Here is a 17,662-nt window from a genome sequence, read left to right as displayed (position 1 = left end):
GCTCCGCCATGGCAGAGGTTTAATTGTTTCCAATCATGTGTCGAGCGCCCGCTAACGAGCTTGCTGGCAGACTCCCGCGGCCGGGTCGCGTCCCCTTTACCGTCGGACACATCTCGGATTTGTGCGCCGCATGCCGAACTGCTGGGAAGAATGGGGGTGGGGGTCTTCCTGTTCCTCGTTCAGCGTGTTAAAACTTATGACTGCCAGGGACGCTATCCCTGTCCTTTCCTTGTGGGCGGATGAGTATTTTCTATTCCGGTCTTCACCCCTCTTGGTGAGATTCTGTGACTGTGGAGAGCTCTGAATTTTTGAAAGGGCCCCTTAAATGTGACCGAGGGAACGGTCAAGCACTGCGAGACTGAATTCTCGTTGCTCATCAAGATAAGAGATGAAAGCTTTTTGTTTTGTTAGAAACAGGCTACTGTACCGTGTATGGGTAGAGGTCGAAATGGAACCAAGCTGTCCAAGTCTATACACCACACTCCATTGCATTTTCTCTTTGCACAAATATTAAAATAAAATAAGACCACCACCAATTAAAAATACCACCATCAAGCAGAGACATTTTTAAAGATTCGATTGATCTGAAAAAAGGAGAAAAGTTAATAATATATGTTGTACGGAAAGCTATTCAGCGATTGTTCTTGTTGTAGGTCGATGTCAGTGATACTATCAGCACCATCACAATTTCTGTTCTCATCACTATTATCATTGGCACAAATGTATTTCACCAGTTCTTTGTCAAGGAAGGAAAAAGGATGATGAACTAAAACTACTGTTGGAAGTTGAAGTGGTTCTTCTTTTTCAAACAGCCAGATGGAAAGTATTCCCAATAATGTTCTCTCTTTTGCAGGCTCATCCATTCCTGAGTCAGCTCTATGCAAGCGATGTAGGCCAGAAGCAGGCCTATTTCCCCACTGGAATGCTTTCATTGAGAAGGACTCAAATATGTGCTTTCTTTAAAGGTTCACAACTCAATTTCACTGCACTTGCAGTTTTGCTGTGAGAAATATCTCAATGCATAGAGGCTTTTTCCTCCTTTAATACCAGAGCGGCTTCTCCCAGACAGCCAGGAGAGAATCCAATTAGTTAGGCACTCTCAATCATAAAATCTTTAGTAAGAGTGAAACAAACTTGGACTGACATCTTTTTACTGCCAAAGAACCTAATTAAGGGATGATAATTTATTGCTCTCCAAATTTGCAAAGCCTTTTGTACTTTGACTAAAAAAAGGGCGTGAGAAAGGGAGACATCGAAATGATAAAGTGACAAAAGGGAACAACTTTACTGTTTTACAGCAGAACTTTTCCGACTGTTATCTGAAACTTGTTTTCCAGGGTTTCTGGCCTCAATGTATGTACATTTTAAAATGCACAAAACACATACAGCATGAATATATTTCTGCTGACGCTTGCTGTTGACAGCAGGGCACTATCAGGAAACGGGCTTTTCAGAGCACAGAAACAAATGCTTCATATGACGTGAAATTGATTCCGATTCTCCACATAAAGTGCAAAGCTCAATAAGTCATGTGATTGGGGGCAACAGCAATTGCGAGATCCCTGAGGCTAGCAGGCAGAAGGATAAGAGCCACGGGCCCTACAGCGCCGGTATGTTACATGCTCCTGGTCTCCACTGTGACACAGTGACTGGAACCACATTACATTCCTGAGCATACCTAGAACGCTGTATTATTTCTCCTTGTGTGGTGCGGAAATGGGATTAACAGCTTCATGTTTGCTATTATACATTGCATATATTGCTAAGAAATGGCTCTATGGAGCTATTTCAATCTTCCACTGACCAGCATTTGTTTGACTTTCGGCAGGATATTTCTAAGAATATTCCGTACACAACACAAATCTGAAGCTACTTCACAAAGTATGGGAGGCACTTTCTCAATATTTATCTTAGAGAAATACTTTTAAACACAGTTAGTGAGTCATATTGGCCTAGATGAACGTGGAGTCGTGAGGATGGCAGAAGGAGCGGTTTGCACGTTCCGTGTGTTTGGCTTGGAGCTGCGGGTCGATGATGCTCAGTGTGCAGGCGGTCAGTCTTCCAGCCCGTGGAACCTGAACACAGGAGCGAGGAGGAGAAACAGAGAGATGTGGAAAGCAACAAAACTGTCCTGAAACAGGGGTCAGCGACTCTGCTGTATGCCTGTCTTGATCGCTCATGGGGAACAGTAGAGATGTTGTGCTTCCACATAATTTATAACACACAGGAAAGTCGAATACATTTACTAAGACATATTTAACCCAGTACAGGACAAAACTGGATCCTTGAGAAAATGTAAAATCCTATAGAAAGTATGGAGGGCGTGGCTTTAGCCTTCATTTACATGGTTGGCAGAACTAATTGACCATTCAGGGGCATAATGACAGCGGTCTGGCAAAATCCATTTTCCTTGAAATGGAATTGTGCAGATAGAAGGAACAGCACGAAGGTAATTTATTTTGAAATAAAAAGATGCTGCATGAAACAAACAAGGAAAACACTTTGGAAGGGATTAAATCTGATTTGTCATGATGATAAATCCTCCAGCCTAATACATGTCAAGATAATAGTAAATGCTTAGAGCTGAGAGAGGCTTTGAAAATACAGTATTTAAAAAAATATATTCACCACCAGAGGGTGCTGTGGATACGTGCTTTGAGAAAACTGGCTGACCTAACGCAACTCAACTGTTTTTGACCGACCAGAGCTCTGTCAGAAATGTTTCCTTGCATCACAATTCTCCCAGAAAACAATGTTATTATTAATAAAAAATAGATGCAGGGATATTTCTGATGGCGCGTCATGCAGTTTGTTGAGAAGATCTCTCTTGAACAAACTGTGAAAAACCCTTGAGGTGCGAAATGCCTTTCACAAGCCTCCGATGAATAAAAAATAGATATTTTTTTGGCATCGTTTATCAATATTTTCTCACTTCAGAGAAACATTTTATTTGAAAAGATAAACATTTACCTGCAGTGTCAATATGTTGTCTGTAACACATTTGGGATAAATATAAACACTCATGGGTATGACGATGCAATTAAAACCAAAAGCAATATCATGACAGCCTGAGAAAAAAGGACATGGCAAAAGGGCAAAACATTATTAATTATTATGAACTTCAACGTTCTCTGCTCCTTAGAACTCCCTCATTTCTGAAATGGCATGCATTCTCTTCAAACCTCTGATGCATTGTAGCCGACATCTAGTATATTCAACATATTCTGTCATATATGTGCACTGCAGGATTTCAACCTGGGCTGTAGTTTTGATTCAGAATAATGACGGGGAAAACAAAGGCATTTTCAATTTGCGCAGAAGCAGTCAAACAGTAAGACTGCACCATGATTACATTCGAAAAAAGACAGAAGTGAAAGTCAGAGGTCGTCTATGAAATAGTGATAGGTTCAGGAGAAACAGATTCCTCTCTCTGGTTCTCTCAGTTCGTGTTCGGTCAGAGGAGACAAAATCAGGGGGGAATTCTGTACGAGAGAGGGAAAAATAAGAGGGGAGAAAGAGGGAGTGAGAAAGGAGGAGGACATGAGTACGACAGAAAGAGCAAGGGAGAGAAAGAAAAGATTGAGGGAGAGATAAGAGACTGAAGATTCCCACTGCAGATGACCGGAAGATCAGAAGTTCGAAGCCATTTGAGGGACTCGGCGATACAGAAATATCCAGAAAATACGAGCGAGGCTGATGCATTGCTGTGGCAATCAGAGAGAGGAGCGCGGACAGCAGCCCAGCGGTGACCGCTCTGCTTGTGAGAGCGCTCAGGGGATTTCACCACCACGCCGCTCTCATCTTTGTCGACTTGCCAACGTTTCCGGGATGACAAACGGAGAATCGCAGAAGCACAATTCAATTTCCTCACGGAAGACACCGCGTCCGCCCGCCTCGCCGTTTCTCTGGGATTTCGCGCTGCCCGCGCTCATGGCTGTCTCCGCTTCCGCTCAAAATCACGAATTAAAGTCACACTTTGATCTCTTTTTCTGCCGCTGTCTGTCCGGCCCTCGCCACATCTCCCCTCGCGAGCCACTAAAAATGTGAAACCCTGGGACAACCTGTTGGAACAGCTGCTGCTGTCACATCTGGCCTGTTGCATTTCGGCTCCCGACTGGAATCAAGTGCACTTTCAGGACCATAAAGATGGAGATGACCTTCATGTGATCTTAACCTGAGAGGCCTCTCTTGCCAGATTTGCAATTAATGTGGAACTGCATCTAGTTTGGATTGACAAGCCCTTGTCACCCACACCTATACTGAAGTTGTTTTTTTCCCTCAACTTCTTTTCATGTGTTTTCGTGCTTGCTAGTCGACAGTACCGAGTCTTCATCGATCATTACAAACTCCTGAAGCTTGAGGCTCCCTGTTGTTTTGCTTTTAATTATAGATATGAGGCAGTTAGTTCTTGCTCTTGCCTCTTGGTCATAAAATCCAGCCGATTCTGAGAACATTGAAACTAGACTGTTGGGCCTGTTGGGGAAAAACACCCCGCGCAGCAACAAACCTGTGGTAGAGGAGGCCAAATAGATAACCACAGACTGACTAGCTATCCCCCTGACAATAGACCACAAAAAAACAAAAAACAAAACAAAAGCCGACACAAATATATTGACAACAAAGTCCAGTCTTCAGATTAGTGGATTTAATTAAATGAATTCAAACAACTGTACAGCCCTAATAGGACAGGATGCAAAATGGAAAAGTGAGAGTTGAGTTATTAACTCAGAAGTTCAGGCTGCAAAGCCACACAGGAGAGACTGAGGGAGGGGTCCTTCCTGTCAGTTCCTGTCAGGCTTCCGCAGGGACAGCCGGTTATGTGGGCGGAGATCTTAATCAGGCAGACTACCTGTGCCCTCCTCCTGCAAAATTTGCATGCAAAAGAGAAAGGGGCACGGATATATTTGCATTAATTCCATATCAACAGCTAGAAAAAAAAGACAGTTCAAGCCCTCCTGGACTGCTAAATATAGAGTTCCTCTGTTCTCCAGCCACACTCCCTTACCCTTTCCCTTTTCTCCATGCCCCTCCACCACCCCCCACCCCCCACCCCCCACCCCCCAAAATAGACACTTTACATAAGAAGGGATTGGTGCAAAGGGACCAAACTCTGCTTAATCTGTTCAAATGGAGACTTTTGTGTCCTTATTTTCAGCTCCACTCCCAAGGCAGTGCACTGCCTTTCTGAATTATCCCCCCACTCGTCTGTACCCACACACACGCGCACACACACACACACACACACACACACACACAAACCCCCCTCCCCCCAAACCCCACTCCCACATGTTCTGTGGGATCAATTTTAGTACAAATTCAATGAATTCTCGAGCAGCGTCTATATTTCCTTGGAGAAACCTTTGCTATAGCTCTCCGTTAAAACCCTGGCTCGGGCGGCTAAATGATATTTAGCAGTGGTCTCAGACGAGGCTTGGCAGAAGACTGCACTTCCCATAAAGCAAAATGACGTTGTGGGGGAAGAAATGGAAGGACCAGGGGATACCATCAGAAAAGACAACAAGAAGCTGTCTTCTACATGCCTTGACAGCAAAAAAAAGTAATTACTACTAAAAAAATAAAAATGAAATTAAAATACTGTTTAGAATTTTTAAAATGGCCTATCCTTTGTGAGGCCTATCCTTTGTGAGAAAGGTTTCTATATTTAATGTGTTAAAGTACAGTAAATGTACATCTTAGTCTGCTTATAGAGCTTGATACATAAGACTCTAATTATCGTTTTTGGTGGAGGTGGGGGTTGGGTAGTGATGCTTCAACCAATGGAATGCTGCACGTTATGCATCACAAGTTGTGGATTTCAGCTTGAACAGCTTACATTACTCAAACAGCTCATGCGTTTGACCCCCTGGAACATGGAATATGTTCCATGGTATGGTGGTGCGGCTTCTTGTTAATAAAGGCTTTGTATTTCAAAGCTGTGATACATAATTCATAGAGTGCTGTTATTAATGATATTCTACATGGTTCAAAAGGGAAACCTCAAGACTAAAATTTGTTTGCCTATGTTCTTCTGTTTCAGTATACAGTTTTGTAAACCATATTTTATTAGTCCGTGAAAGGAGGTTTACTTGAAATTTGCAAAGATGCTTTGACTACGCATTTCAGTATGTATCTTTGTGTAAGCAAGTGTAATTATATATTGACCTGTAATACAGTGAAATGTATGATATTATTCGAAAGCACGTATTTATAATTTGATTACTAAAGATGTGAATTAAAAGTAACTCCTTCCATACTTCCTGTGAAATGGCGCACTAGTAGAAGGCTATTACAGCAGAAATCTATGATGTAAAACAGATCTAATAAGAAGAGGCCTGACTGCATGTAGGTGGAATATGATCCAGTGATGTCATTTCCAATTACTAGCTGTAATGAAAAACAGGGGAAGAATTAGTTTTTCTTGCCAACATTTCAATTATTATAATAAAGAAAAGAAAAAAAAAACCATCATTGGTTTTCCAGGATTAAACAACAGTGAACAGTGAATGAGAAGAGCAACACAGAAGCCCCCACATCTGGGGGTGGGAGTGGGGTGTTTCATGGAGAGGGATCAAAAGCAATCTGTGCGCCCCCTGGTGGCCTCTAAACCACTGCTTAATGACTGGCCGGTGGCTGGGAAACTGTGTGGTGACACAAACATCAAATAGATCTCCCTGGGCGCAGTCTCTCTTTCTGTCTCTTTCTTTACTCCCCCCCCCCCCCCAACCTTTCTTCTCCCGCCTCTCACTCTCGCTCTCTCTGTGGCTGTCCCTTCACGCTCCTCTGACTGATTGCCACAGTGATGCTATAGCCTCACTTGTATTTTCAGGGTATTTCTACAATATTGAGACAACAGTTCTGGGGGGGGGGGGGGGGGGGGGGGGTATGAAATACCCCCTGTATCATAGCTCTGAATGTGAATACATAAATTCTGGAGTAGTTCTGAGGCAGGTGCATGGGGCTTGCCAGTAGCTGGCAATGGTTTTTCACCTGAGTACGGCAAGTGAATTTGCAAGTGATGTGACAGAAATGGGAACAGTCAGGGCCATCAAAAGGCAGGGAGAAAGCCACGTTGCCACGGCAGCACTGGAACTGACAATAATGGAATGCTGCAACGTTTGTCACAAATGCAGCATCACATTACTTTAGAAATATGAAAAAGTGTTTGCAGTGCTTTCTGTGTCTCATTCAGACTGAGGCTGGAATGGGCATGCAGTGTGTGTGGACACAAAGCACCAGGTTCCACACACACTGCCTCCAACTGAAAAGCCACAACAAATTATGGAGAGAAAAAAACAGGAGTATAATAATCTCAGAATAGGGACTGAAAACTGGGAGAAACCACAGAGCAGGGGCAAATATTTGGGGGAAAAAAACCCAAAACAGGGGCCAAATAACAGAAAAAAACACCCAGAGCTGGGGCCAAATATTGGGGGAAGAAACCCAGAAAGGGGGCCAGGTTTCAGTGTCCTCTGAGTCCAACCCAGAGACACAGAGGACAACAGCTATTTATAGTTTAGCAGATTATTTATGTTTGCTTTATTTTATGTTTATTTTCCAAATGCCCATATCTCAAGAGATTTATGAGCCAATCTGTGGTGATACAGATTAAATGCCGATCACAGGAGTAAAAGGGCTAAAGTACAAGCATACAGCAGTAATTGCTTTAGCCTACAACTGCTGCAATGCATAGCAATTAGCACAAATTGCGACATGCCTCGATCCTTTTAACTTGCGCAGCGTTTGACAGTGATCCAGAAGAGGGAAGCTGCACTGTATCATGCTAACAGACTCAGGGAGTCTACTTATTACCCGTGAGAGCTGCATTAAAGTACAGTGGAGTTCATTTATGGTGTCTGCTGTGAGCTGTGAGCAGGGAACAGAGGTGTGGAACAGGGACATGAAATGGAAATTCAACCCTTATGTTCTGTTTGGGTCAAAATAACCCATTTGATATTTTTACTATAGGTGGGCCTAAAAATTATTTTTCCAACATGAAACTTTATGCGCTTGGCTACGTTTCTCTAATGAACATAAAAAAGAACAAATTTACATTTGGAGCATATGCTACATCGGCCCCCAACCCCCTTCAACCAATTTATATTACAGAGGTTATGTTTGGGTCATTCTGATTTAAGAGTAACAAAGTGAAATAAAAGTGTTCAAAATGGCGAAATATCAATTGAAACTGCCTGGTCTTTGTAAATATGAAACAAGAAGGTGATTTGATTCCCTGTCACATTACTTCCAACTCTTATTTGCACACACTCCTGTGCACACACACCTGCCATCCCATCAGGAGGGTCCCCAAGCATGTCACAGGGTTTCATGTGCCTCTCCACCGCTCCACCAAAACACAGCTCTGCTCAAGGTGGGTCATTTCAAGAATAGTTTTCTCAATTGAGCCAGCCAGGTGTGAGCAACGCAAAGGCCCATGGGATACACCCCCCCCCCCCCAACGCACACATACACACAAACTCACATCACCCACACACACTCACAAATACTGTTCCTTCACAAAAATTGACTCTGAAAGCCCTCCTGACTTTTCATACATACGCACATTTTTACCCACTATGTCACGAGAAACTGCAAAATATCATCCCAAAACATTTTATTAATGTACACCTCACACATAGTGGGGGAGGGGAAAAACAGAGTTACGTATCACAGAGTGTGGGTCTCAGCCTTTTTAACCTCTGTAGTGTGAAAAACTACGGTATCTTCCGAGAACATTCTATTTTCCTGCACTGTACACTTCTCAGGTGTACACAGTGGGGGATGGTAAAAATAGATAAATACCTCTTCATCAGCATGGGTGCCTTCCCCACACTGTCAGGGAAGTCACTATGCACAAACGATTCTGCGTTCGAAAGGCCCTGGGGCTAATTTTGCAGTACACAGACTCATATAATGAGTTAGAAGTCGGGGGTGTCCGAATAAGAGGACGATGTGGAATTCACTTCTGATCATGAATGCGAATTTCAGGAAGAGGACTCCGACCCCCAGCCAGCAGCAGAAGCAGTCTCCCAGTCCCAGGAAGCAGCAATGAGGGCAGCACGTATTTCCAAGAACAGCCAGGTTGAATGGCCCTCAATCACAATGAGAGTGCCACCATGTTCAGTAGCCAATATAATAAGAATGGTCCCAGGCCCCACACATATGGCGGTGTCACATGTGAGTGACATCATGTCTGCCTGCTGCCTTTGAGCTCCTGATTCCTGGATGGATTCAAAAATTCTGAAAATGACCGTGCCTTTGGAGAGCAGTGGAAAAAGATTGAGGAGACACATTTACTTGCTTATCTGGGGATCCTCATTCTGGCAGGTGTCTACAAATCAAAAGGAGAGTCAACAAAAAGTCTGCAGGATGCTGAGTCAGGAAGAGCCATTCTCAATGCATGAAGACCTTTCATATTCATCTCTCACAGTTAACGTAATCGCTCCCTGCCTTATAGCTCCCACTGTGGACTTTTAATCTAAACTGAATGGCACTTTCATAACTACATGTGGGCTTTCAGAGGTAAATAACTATTACCCATAAATATTGTTTATATTGCTAATAACCGAGCTGACGATAAGATATATTCGGTATTTTCAAATAAATTTTACAATTGTATTGTTGTGAAATTAAAATAGACGGCCTGCGTCATGACTCGGTGAAGAGTACGTCCATTGCTGATTAGTGAACAGAACAGGAGGGTTAAGTCCGAACAGGTGTGTTCTGCCAGACATTCAATTCTGATGGGCATGGGGAGGTGCTTGTACCACTGGGATGGGTGGAAAAGTCTTTGACCCCAGATTTCCACTGGCAGAATTTCTACTTATATGGCAGATGGCCAGAGGTCCAATCAAGACAAAACCAAAAAAAAAAAAAAACTGTGCACACACACACACGCACACACACACAGCCTTGCGTTCACTGGCACCTGCTCAACCAGGTTGAGACACATTCAGGCCTCAGGATGGGGGGCTCCTGGGGGCCCATATTGGGGCCAGTTCCCAGCTGCTGAGCAGAGATACAACAGGGTTGTGACAGCCAGGGTCATGCCCATGAGCTACTGATGCCAACAGCAGAGGCAGGGCACATCCCAACAGGGCAAGCTACAGCAGGAGCCGGAAGAGTAGGTGAGGAGGATGCCTAAGGAGCACCCAACTGCGCCAGGGGAAAAGGCATCCAGCTAATGTAAGTGGCAGGAACGCAGGGGTAATAGCCATGCTAGGTGTTCTGCCTTTAGCACCCAACAACAGGACTGGACAGCAGTTTAACCTGTTGTCCTCAGGGTCAAAAAATGACCTTATGCTGAGTTTAACCGCAGTGAAACCCCCTGAACTTCAATTTTTTTCTGCATGAAATTTGATGACTTTTACTGGAGTGACCCAACCATTAGAAAAAGTTTAACATTGCCCTTTTTTTCATTTTTATAGAAGCGGTGCACCACCAGGGTGCAACGACTGTCTTAGAAGTCTTTTAACTCTGCAGTTATGAAATCAGAAGACAATCAAAGTTAAATGCCACAGATGTATTTCAGCAAAAATATCAATTATGATGTGCGTTTTGTAATAAAAACAAGTGGAGCAGACTGAAGAAATACAGTCTTTCGGGACTGTAAGTCAGAAAACACTGATTTATTGATGAGCGACAGGTTGAAAATATCGAAAAAAACATATACTTTTATTGAGTGTATAATTCAAATTCTGGTGAGGATGGGTCTTTTTTTGATTCTGTGGACATGAGGTTCATGCAAAATATGAAGACAACAGGAGGGTTAGATGAGAGCACCTCATGCCGGATAGGGCAGGCTTTTAAACGCTCGTGGCTGACAGATCCGGCTCGGGCGGGGCCCCTGCGCAGCAGAAACAGCCGGCCTGAGTGCTTAACGCGGGATTATTAGCAGATTGGGTCAATGTTCGGAGGCTGCTCAATATGCGCACGGTGACAGGAAGTTCAAACCATCAAGGAAGCGCGGGAGAGGCCGGGTCTGTGGGGGAGGACCCGGGCCTTCAGATCTCAGAACGGCACTGATGCGGGAGATCTGAAGGCCGGGCTGCGTGCGGCTTCAGTGGAAACCCGCGTTCCTCCGGCGGGGAAGGAGCCGGCGCTGCGGCCCGCTGCCGAGCGGGCGAAGGCCGAGCTCCCTTTTTCCGTTACCGTGGCGATGGCTCGGCCGTGTCGCTCCAAGGCCGATCGGCCAAGCGTGGGCGTGGGGGAGAGGATTATCTGCGTTCAGCCTCAGCCCTTTTCTCTCTCGCAAAAAGGAAAACGACGAGCGAGCACAATAAAAAAACGACAAAAGGATTCCGCCACAGCTGCGGCCGCACAACACAAGCGCCTATTCTGATTGGCGCGGACCGACCAATCTCTGCCGCTCGACTGAATATATACGACAAATGATGGTGCCATCTTACAAACTAGCTACCCAAGACCCTGTAGGAATTACCTCTGAGAGTCAAAGTTTGTGTGGTTTGAAAAAAAACAAGTGGATTTGACACATTTTTAATACGTTTCCCCCTTTTTCTGCCCAGTTGTATTCACCAGCCAAGCTCATTCCTGCAGCCTCATTTAAGAAATTTGGAAAACAAACAAGCACGAGCCCTCCTCTGAAAAGTGATGACAGCTGCTGCCTCCGCCAGGTGAGCCTGTGCACACGTCAGACATGAGTCAGAAGACAAGGCCTGAGCAGCTAGTGCTCTCGCTCTCTCTGTCTCTTTCTCTCTCTCTCTCTCTCTCTCTCTCTCTCTCGTGCACTCTCTCTCTGCCTCTCTCTCTCTCTCACCAAATTCAACAATAAAACAGGCTCTTACACATATGACCTTCCACAGTACTTAGCTGCACTGTCAGGTTTCACAGAAAGAAAGACAGACAGAAAGAAAGAAATACAGAAAGAAAGATTTTAAAAGCTTGGACACGTTTGTTGTGCTCTGTTAACACGGCTATGCAGAGCAATGAAACACGGTTTGTTAAACACCACCTGCTGTTTGCCGTCTCCTTCAAAACGCACCTGAGATTCTGCTTACCCTGAAGTTTTTTTTTCTTTGGTAGACCCTGTTTGGCACTTTCCTTCCTACATTTTTGTCTCTATCTTGCAGACACTACCTGCCCAGGAGTGACATAGACAAAATAAAAATAAAAAAACAGAGGAAAATAGAACAAACCTGCCTATAGTGGGCCCACCCACAGCACAGCGATTACTTGTGTACATAATTAAAACAGCAGGTTGCAAGCACACTATACTCAATGGGAACCTTGAAAGCTGTCTATGATAATTTTCTCACTTAAGGGACTAAAGTTTGAACAACCCCAGAGCTAGAAATGTATGGGCTGAAAATAAATGGACTGTGACATTAAGCAGAGTGTATTTATGCACCTTCTACACACTGAGCACAGAGAATTTGAAGGCAGGGTACACAACACACTGCATACAGTGAATTTAGAGGAATAGTATTCTACACTTTGAGTGTTACACTATATAGCAGTCTACACATTCGGTAATTTTGTGGTATAGTATTTAAAACATTGAGTGAAATGATTTTAGTGGTATAGTAGTTGATGGTATATCACTGTACACATTTGATATGACACAAAGTTTAAATGACCAAATTCTCTTCAGATGGTAAGATGAAAAAACACAGGGCCAATTTTCATAAAATAATTTAGGAAACAGTGGGTAGCCTTGCTTTGGAATACAGCTTGTTTGATTTGTGTGTGCTAAGATAGCCAATATTGTTTGCTGTAACTTGGCGGCATTTTGATATAAATACTTTAACAGCTAAGGTTAAATATGTGGAAAATAAGTGGTTTTATCCAGTGAATATCTAGCTGCAACCCGTTGCATATAGCTAAGCATTTTTGTGGTTAGGGTCCAGTATTTAATAAAAGTGTGGAAATATTAACATCTCAGAGGAAGTCGTACAGTAGCAGCCGTTTGTAAGCAGGGATTGGTGGACTGCAGTGTCAGTCATGCAAATGTTCTACAAATGATCAATTGGCTACTTTCATCCAACAACTTTGATCAGATATTGTTATTGGCAGATGTAGCTAAATGGGTGGAATTATTGATTGTGGGACTGGAGCATTTGTGATGATGAAATGGAAAGGAAGTAATGAAAAATAACCCAGGTTTGGGGCTTTATTTTTTGGCCCTGTGGAGTTGCATCTGGATTCTTCGTTTACCTAAGGTCAGAAGGAACAGTAGTTAATGTTCTTTAGGGCTGAGAATCTGTAGTCATTGTGGGTATTTCTGTAAGAAACTCTGAAAGGTGCCTAACTCTTGGTTTTGTATAGGCATGTATGGGGCATACCCTGCAAGCCGTAACTTGGTGGATTGCATACCTGACATCCCAGTTATAACTCAATTAAACAGTAACAGAGACTAATGAACACCTGAATAGATTAAGCAGCCCTATTCAAATGGTTCAAAGGAGCCGGTTTCCTCAAATCATTTACATAAACCTGAACACTGAACATTTTACTGTGTTAAAAGCCAATTTGCATCATTTATTAACATCAGTTATTTCTGTTGTTTTATTAGCTAGCTCTGGTCAGATGCCAAGGCCCATGTAATAACAAATAACAGTGTTTAGCTTTCTAGCTAGACAGCAATCTACACCTTCATTTGCCAAACCAACAGGCATGGCAGCTCTGATTATTTCAAAGGCACAAATCTTCTTTTAATTTTCTCCACCTGGAAAAAGTGTCACCAAGACATACACCGCTTTACTTTCTCCTTTTTATAATCAACTTTTGTTCCCCAAATGTTGTTTTTTTTCCTTTCACAAGGGGAACCCGAGTGTCTAACACTATTGATATCTGCCATTACTCCTGTCTACCAAAGTGCAAATCAGACACTTCTTCAGGTTAGGCACCAACTGAATGCATAATGGTCAATGAGAGAAAGTCAGCCAGAGTTCCATTGGCTTCAATGCTGCGATTCTTCTTCCCAGGGGAGAGAAAAAGAAAGAAAGAAAGAAATAAAAACAAAGAGGGAAAGATGTTTTTTTAAAGGACTTGGAATTAACTGCTTGTCACATTCTGTCACACATCCCTGGAAGGGACTGAATAGTTGGCCACAGGGTGACTCGGTTGTTTTTTTTCTTCTGTACCAGAATATTCATTTTTTATTTTAAGAAAAACACACACAAGGAGATGGGTAGGCAATAAAATTCAACTAAACTTTTGCCTTTCTCCCTTGCGGGGTTAAAAAAATAAAACAACCAAGCGGGAAAAAATAAAATAAATCAAAAGAACAGACAAATGGACTGTGGCCTTTTTTTTCTCCTTCCCTCTGTCTGTCTCTGTTCCCCAGTCTCAGAAACTAACAGCACAAAGACCAATTATATAAACCTTGTGCTGATTACATCATTCAGACCTGGTGCATGTGGTCAATTAACCAGTAGGCATAGCACCAGATTTCCCCAATTCTCTGGCTGAGCCCTGCCATACCACTCAACATGCTTTCAAATTGAAAAAAGCATGTAATTCCTTGTAAACGAGACCTGATTGGATGTTGGTGGATACAGTGGGTAATGGTCACCATCTGAGGCCAACTCAGTGGTCCAGTTATTCCACAGTACACTTATCAATTATCACACCCTTACGGTATCTCATTGGTCAGCAGCCAGTGCAATCTCTTTTCCCCCAACAGATGTGTTCCTTTTTCCTGAAAAGCATATAGTGCCTGGCCAAGTTGGTCTAATGTGAACTACCAGCACTAGCAAAAGGGACACGAGCATGGGTGAATCCGAATGATTTTGTTTGTGATACGGTTGGTAGCTGATGTTGAGTCTTCCTTGTTTGGTGCTTTAGAATGCAGATGAACAAACTTAATGCAGGTCCAAAAGCATAACAGAGTACAAACCCTGGGCCACGTTTACTGCCTTTCCATTGGTTCAGTGACAATGAATAGCGACAGCATCAATGCAACAAAAAATCATTTAGTGTATCTTTATCTGCGTTACTCTAGTTGGGTCTGACATGTGTATCATTGCGTGGGTTCAAATTTAGAAAATAAAATGCACAGATACAGTAGAGGATTGACAGATTCACAGTAAAAACAGGATTAGCACTAGGTTTTGACTGTGGCCTTTTTTCCTTCATCAATGTTTTGTTTTTCATGTCACATTATTTGATGTTAATGTTACATTAAGTGGTTTGCTAAGCAGATGCTTTTATCTAAGGCAAATTAATATGCCCTATATTTCTCATTATCCATTTTTTTTAACAGCACTCCAGTAATTGAGACGATGCATAAATGAGAACAGTACCTTCATCCACATCATATGTGCTACTGTAACGTAGCTGAAAATAACCCAAATAATCTACCTAGCTGTTGCTGTTCCAAAAAATATTGCCATACGTTCTATGTTGTTGCCTCTGGGATTCTCCTCATGCAGGACTATTAAAATAGGGTTAAGACAGGCTGTGACATGGTGCGATAACCAAGAGGTGTTTCGCTGTCTGGACTCAACCAGGATATTCTGAAGTATTTCCCGAATCCTGCTCACCCTCCCCCGCCTCCTCCACCTCCCTTCCTGACAACGCAGCAGAGTGCTGAGTGAATCTCTCTGCTAAGGCTCGAAAAAGTGGGAAACAGCGAGGGAAAGGTCAAAAGGTCCTCCCAAGTATCATAATAAAGGCGAAGAACACTTTTTTTGGCCTGTCTTCCACCTTAGCCAAAATGCACAGTGGCCACAATACCCTGCTGGGCTCAGACAAAGCACTGGGAAGCCCTGCCAGCCCTTGTGTAAAGACTTTCACATACACCGAGCACATCTTAATCAATGCACCAGCTCCTGCAGTCTGGGACGTTTTGACGGATGACAGGGGACAAAAAGAAATGCCACTCCATGTTTGGTCTCTGCAGCCCCTGAGAAGATTTTATCCACAGTAAGGGACTGGCTGACAGTAAACCCTATAGATGGCAGTCCAATGCCCTGGAACTGGGGAGTTTTGAGACTTGTGTGTGTGCGCATGTGTGCGTGTCTGTCTGTGCACGCGCCGGTGTATGCGTATGTGCAAATGTGTAGGTGTATGAGTGTGTGTGTATGTCTGTGTGTGCATGTGTGAATGTGTGTATGTGCGTGTATGTGAGTACTTGTGTATGTGTGTGTCAATGTGTGTGTTGGTCGTGAGAGTGGGGTCAGGTAGAAGTCAGCCGTAGGAGATTTTGAAATTGGGGGTCCTTCAGATCAGGATACTTTTGGATAGGATACCTTTCCTGTCATATGGCCAGGAGGATTATGGGCATCCGTAAACAAACATGCCCAGATAGATAGCTAATTGGGTTTAAAAAAAAATAACAGTATGACACACTTCAATTATAAATTGTTTTGTTAGGGAATAAACCGGCCAGCATGACAATCTTAATAATGTTGGACATTTATGATGAATAATTTGTTCGTCATAAATGGCTAATAGTTTTACCCGACTAGTACTGTGTTGAACGGATTTTATTTGACAACCTGAGTTAGGTGGTTCAATATGAATGGATGTATGTGAAATGTTCAATCATTATAAATTGTTTTGACACTGAGAACATTCAACATACTGCTGAGAAAACTATTTTGCTAGAGTAGGAAAATAATACAAAGCTGGAAAGAATACTTCAATTCTTGATTATGTCGCAGTCCATCTTAGTGATGTTCTCATATGTTTTTTACAGATGCTAGGCTGACCAGATGTGCTCTTTTTCATGGAAATATCCATCCAGGCAGGATTGCTAACTTCCTAAAAATGCCCAGTTAGGTTTTAATTGTCCCATAGATGGTATATAAACAAACAAATGGCCTACACTCTCAGAAATAAAGGTACACAAGGGTACAAATTCTGTACAAGTACAAAACTGTACCTCTAAAGGTACTAGTGACAAGCGATTGTACCTTTCTAGGTACTGAATGGTACCTTTTTTCTGAGAGTGTAGTACTACGTTCATAATGCCTGCCCATTCCGGTCCTCTTCTTTTGAAATCCAATATACGGTATGGCCACCCTAACGGACGCTGGCATTCAAAACGATGAGGACGTAAGAACCGATGGACGACTGAATCACACACATTAAAGGCCAGTGAATTACTCTCATTCTTACACCCACATTCCTGCCAATTTTGCATGACGCATCATGAAATCTGTCTCTGTCCATGTGACTGTGGCAGACATTTAGCTCCAGGCTCTTTGAGTCTCAGCTTTCATACTTCAAAGAGACTCTGTCAACTGGACCCATGAGCAGTATTCATCAGGGGAGAAAAGAGTAAATATATTCTGACTTTATTATGTATAGGCATTCGCCCAGGCCTACCCATATTTATGTTCCTAGAAGAACAAAAAGTATATCTACTGTTTTCTAAACTTAAATACATTTATAAAAAGGCAATCGGTGTTATGTTTTTTGTGATGTTGATAAAACACAACTCAGAGCCCACTTATTTCAAATTAAAATAATAAAAAAAAAAAAAATCAGTCTGCCAAAAAATTAGTAGGTTAAATATTAGTATGGTATTTCTCACAGGATGTATAAGTTAGACTGACTTTGGATAGTCTGCAAAATATACTATCTTGATCATTGTATGTTTTGGTAAGGACCCTAAAAAGCTAACTGTGGCTAACTGATTTCCAAGCTTTGGCGAACTGATGTCTCACCCCCACTGAAACTGAAGCATCTTTAATGGCAG

This window comes from Anguilla anguilla, chromosome 15, assembly GCF_013347855.1.
Source record: "Anguilla anguilla isolate fAngAng1 chromosome 15, fAngAng1.pri, whole genome shotgun sequence".
Lineage (NCBI taxonomy): Eukaryota > Metazoa > Chordata > Actinopteri > Anguilliformes > Anguillidae > Anguilla > Anguilla anguilla.
This window is presented reverse-complemented; position numbering follows the sequence as displayed.